The sequence below is a fragment of the Bubalus kerabau genome, chromosome 14 (genome assembly GCF_029407905.1).
Source record: "Bubalus kerabau isolate K-KA32 ecotype Philippines breed swamp buffalo chromosome 14, PCC_UOA_SB_1v2, whole genome shotgun sequence".
In the NCBI taxonomy this organism is placed as follows: Eukaryota; Metazoa; Chordata; class Mammalia; order Artiodactyla; family Bovidae; genus Bubalus; species Bubalus kerabau.
Window position 1 is genome coordinate 31214957 of NC_073637.1, and position 5547 is coordinate 31220503.

The window sequence follows — 5547 nt, forward strand, 5'->3', positions numbered from 1 at the left end:
GAATTTAAAGCCTTTGTGGTGAATAGATGATTAAAGAAGACTTTTCCTAGTTTCTCTAATTACTAAGATCTAATAAAGGAAAAATAATTAAAGATATCAAGCATAGGTTGTATAATTTTTTTAAGATAAAGTTTTAAAAATTAAGGACTGAGATAAATAATTGTTTTCTGGTTTGGACAATTGACCTCAATCTTTTTCAGGCTTTTAATTTCAGAATTAGAAATTGAGTTATCCCTGAGGAAGAGATTGAAACTTGCTTCACACTAATATGTACACTCTTTCTACCTGTGAAATCTTTGTAGTGAATGTATATGGATACTTAGTTTGCAAAGAGTTAATCATAACAGAGTCCACTCTGAGCAGAAATGATCAGATATGGTCCCAGCATAGGCAATTCATCAGTTACTTGCACCAAAGTAACTGCACTGTTACTTCCACTAAAAATGAGTTTTCTGGTATGGAAAAATCTCTTCTCAAATTAAATGGAGGAGGTTTTTTTAAAAGTTAAAAATCCTTTAAAATTTTTATGAAATATAGGGTGTATATTAACTAAAATTAGTATACAGCTGTATTCATTCAATGTTGTGAATTTCAAAATTACATCCTATTTCTAAACACACACACATTTTTGCCATGAAGACTGTTGTTGAATATATCAGTGCTAATGTAATAAAATGCTTCTACTGATTATGTGGTTATTAAATAAATATTTTAAAAATAAAGTTCTGTTTATTTTATGGTGTCAGAATGAAATAGCTATCTAATATCACTTGTTTAATTTTAATTTTAAATGAAAATTCTTCTAAGAATATTAAGCTATAAGGTTGCTGAGAATATTAGGCTAGATTTTTAGAGTTATATGATTACATAATTAGCTATAATAAAAAAGCTTTGATTAAATATTAAACTAAGTGAAATATTTGGCCAAATTGTAAAATTCCGTATTACTATAGGTCCATTAGTCTTCTGAAAGCTACTTCTGCAAAAAAATCCATTTACAACCTAATGGCATTATAATTGAAGTATAAAAATTGTTAGAATTTTGATATTTTCTTTCTAAGCATTCTTTTAAAAATGAAAGTATTAATTTTCTTCATACTTAACTTACATTTCTTTCTAAATAAATCCATATTTAACCCAGGAGAGAATAAACACAATGACATAATTTCTCTATATTCCTAATAGTTTTTATAGTAAGTTTAAAACCAACTTCTAGAAGCAAATAAAATGCATAAAACATATCAAAACATTTTTTCTCTTTTAAAAATCCTTTGCTCTATTCTTTAAAAGAAAAATGGAAGCAAACAGACTAAAGAGCGTCTCCATAATGCCAGGGATACTGCCCAAAATGAAGAGCATACACCAATACTTGCCATTCGAATTCGTATGTAATTAGCGTTTTAACCTTTCTTTACTGTGTATTTTTACAAGAGTAGCGTATTCTAACTTCCTCTGGTTATTTAGAATCCATGGAAACATTCAATTTTATAGGAATAATATTCATCTAAACATTAATTTTACAGGTCATGCTAATACAGTAAAAGCAACTAATTACTGATACTTTTAAGAATTAAATATAACAATAATTGTACCCTCTTTTATGCCCACTCGGTGAAATTAATATAGAATTTAATACTTGTTGATCACAAAGATAAAAGCCTTAATCACAGACTTCAGATTAAAAAAAATAGGCTTTAACACACCCAGTATTTTTAATCCAGTATTGAGTTCAGCTGTCACTACATTTTCCATCAGCCACTATTAAGAACTGGTATAATCTACTAGAAATATGGGCGAATAGGAATGGAAAATATAAGTGCTTTAAGAGGGAATAAAATTGGAATATCAAGAAATTGGAATTGATTATCCTTTAGAAGATCAGAGTTACAAAGTGCAGGGGAAAAATATTTACAATGAATAGACAATACCTAGGAAAATAAAAAATCTCATTATTGGAAGCAGAAAATACTACCAAGGCAAAATGGGGTGAAATGGAAAGAAATTAAGTCTTTGAGAAACATGAAGCAAGAACTAAGAAGACATTTGACTTCAATGCTGTTTTTAATATTTCAGTATAAGATATTTATGTAGAAAACTGTTAAGGAATTACTAGATGTTATCTCAAAGAGTGTTTCTTCATTGAAATGTGTTGCAATTTTGATCTTCTTGTGTTAAAGAAAGATAGAGGGAAAAAATGAGAATAAAATCGACAAAATATTACTTTATTATTCAACTCTTATCCCATAGACTGAAGAGCAGAATTGTGTTTTTCCTTTCCTTGTTGGTAGCTCAAACTTTCAAAATTATAATAATATTATAGAATTATTATAGCATAAGTGAGCAAAATATCTTCCTTTGTCGATTTGCTTAAATACAAAACAGTGATACATTGTTCCTTGCTGATTTCAGTGTTCTAAGCAATATTCATGATATATTTAGACAGACAGGAGACTTAATCAGTGCCTTCTCATGAGTTCCCATTAGGTGATGTCAGTATGAGAAGTGAGTCCCAGGTTGATGTGTTAAATACTAAGAACCTTGGCCAATGTCATTTCAAAGGTGATGGAGTTTGGGCTGCTATGAAAACATCAAGTGGAGAAAGACATTCTTTTGCCCAGAGCTGTGTAGCATCAATTTTCCAGAACTGATCCATTCTCTGGATGTCTTGGCCAGACTTGACTCTCTCAATTCCCAGAGCTAGGCTACAGTAGTTGTTCATTTTAATTGTTCTGCCAAGATCAGATAATCAGATAGAGACTGGCTACAAGCACTCCATGAATACATTCTTCAATAGAGTGCTTTTTGCAACCTGGATACACCTAAAGGGAATCTGATTCTGTGAAAGGATTCTTTTCCCCAAAGTTTTCAATTCAGAAAGCACAAATATCTAAAAGTAGTAAGCACCCAGCAATTGTGTTAGATTGGAAAAGTGTAGTGATGGTGTATACTATACACATATGTACAGAGAGAGAAGCTAGTAATGATAAATATCTATTAGAGATTATAGTTCCATTTAAAACACAGTTGTATAAAAAATAAAATCAACTTTAGTTGTGACCTGGACTCATCCCTCTTGCAGTTATCTTTTTACTATTAGCTAATTGACATGGTAAAACCCCATGGTACGAGAGAATTATTAATAAACATTGTAAAAAATTGGCTGGTTTTTTCACACTCTCCTCTCCACACTCCTGCTGTTGTTACTGCAACAAATTTCTGCAGTAATTAACATTTTCTAAATCCATGAATGTCCTTGCTAGGACTGAAGTTTTTTCTACTTTATCTTTCCACTTCTCTCTCCCTGATTCCCCTTATCTGAAATGAAGAACAGAACCCAGCAGAGTAAGTTTTTAGACCAATAAGATTAAACACACCCTTCAGGCACAGGCTTTAACTTATACCACAGAATCAGATGTATAAAAGGACCTGAATTAATTTTTACTTAAAGGCTTCTTGTCATGGTAAACACCCAAACTCTCCTGGATTTCCAATGATTAAAAATACGTATTTGTTCATTCATTTCATCACTGTTTGCTTCTTATGCACTAGGCCCTTTTCATTCATCCGAGTTACACATGGGTGAAAGAAAGAAATGTGATCTATCTTTATGAAGCTTATAGTCTTATCCAGAAGCTTTCTCACTGTTAAATTTTCTACTCCCATAAATGTTCTATAATTTAAATTCTTTTATTAATATCTTTAAGTCCTGTTTCAACAATTAGCATTTTCTTCATGATAAAAGCTGATTTGTGTTTTACGCTTTTAGGATAAATAAGCCCAATACAATTACATTTTTGTCGTAAACCCACTTCTCTCTGCCATTTGTAACAATGAATTCTTTGTTTGTTTAAGTTTTATTTATTTATTTTAATTGGAGAATAATTTCTTTACGATATTGTGGTGGAGCAGGGCACTCAAAACCGGTGCTCTGGGACAACCCAGAGGGGTGGGGTAGGGAGGGAGGTGGGAGGGGGGTTCAGGATAGGGGAACACATGTGCACCCTTCGCTGATTCCTGTCAATGTGTGCCAGGGGCCACCACAATGAATGCCTTTAACTATTCCATTTCAAGTTTGGAGATCAGTCGAGCAAAATATTAATCGTATAAGCTAATCTAATGTTGATGATAAACTATTAACTTGCACAGGACTTGCAGTTTTACTACTCATGTATGACCTTTGTGTTTACTGATTATACTTTTTTTTCAGTTTGTCACCGATTTTGACTTCCCATGTCAAATGACTTCCCAATTTTACTACATGTATATGTGTCCAAACTCGTGATTTGGCCCTTCTATTGTTCAGTCGCTAAGTCGTGTCTGTCTTTGCAACCCCATGGACTGCAGCACACCAGGCTTCCCTGTCCTTCACCATCTTCTGGAGCTTGCTCAAACTCAAGTCCATTGAACTGGTGATAACATCTCATCCTCTGTTGCCCTGGTCTCCTCCTGCCCTCACTCTTTCCCAGCATCAGGGTCTTTTCCAGTGAGTAGGCTCTTCACATCAGGGGGCCAAAGTATTGGAGCTTTTCCTTATCTCTCATTTATGCACACTTCTGATAAGCAGCAGCTTTGTTCCTGTTCATTTTTTCTTTTTCTGTTTGTTTTCTTTTGTTTTAATGAGCTATTTCTTCAATCAAGATTCTTTTCAATTTATATACTATTTTTCTACAGGGGTTATAAATGTCACTAACCAAATCTAATTGAGTCATTAAACTGGTCACCATAATTAGACCAATTTCTTCATGACCTCATTATTTCATATATTTAAAATAAGCATCAGAAAAATGAATCACTCAAAAGCCTATTCCAATATACTCCCACAGATATAATTTAAAACTCTTCTTTAATCCGTAGTATGTAGCTGTGAAATTTTTAGATTTATGGCTTCAGGAAAAAATGATCATTTTTGTCTTTCCAATTGATTGCTCATAACTGTTGGGTATCACCTTGACCAAGTCTTTGAAAATGTACCAATATTTGTCAGATTTTTTAAGATAATAATAGATGTCCTGTGTGCTGAAGGGTCAAAGATCTTTTCCTATAAATTCTGATTACTCAATTCATCCAAGAGTCTGAAGGAGGAATTTTCCGGTTTTGAGATGTGGTTGTCATAATATGGTATATTATATATGGTAAATACCTAATTTGCCTATGTTGGAATTTGGAGACCAATGTTTTAGGCTGAACTCCAGCTTTAATTGGTTGGGTCATTTGGATTTCTTTCTTTCTTTCACTGGATTTCCAATTTACATGAAATTGAGCAGTGATTCTCCATAAAATGAAGTGAAAAATACCCTGGGAGCTAGTCTTAAAATTTAGGTTTTTAGGTCCCATCCTCAGATATTTAGTTTCAGAAGGCAGGTCTGAGATACATTTAATTAGCACCACAGCTGGTTCTAATGCAATTGGTGTACATTTTGAAAAAACTCTGGGCCAGTTCTCCAACTATCTCTGTAGCTCTAAATTTTCTGGCTATGAATTAAAGGAAATTACCAGTTCAAAAATAATGAATCTCATCACTAGATAGGCATATCCAGAAAGAATTGA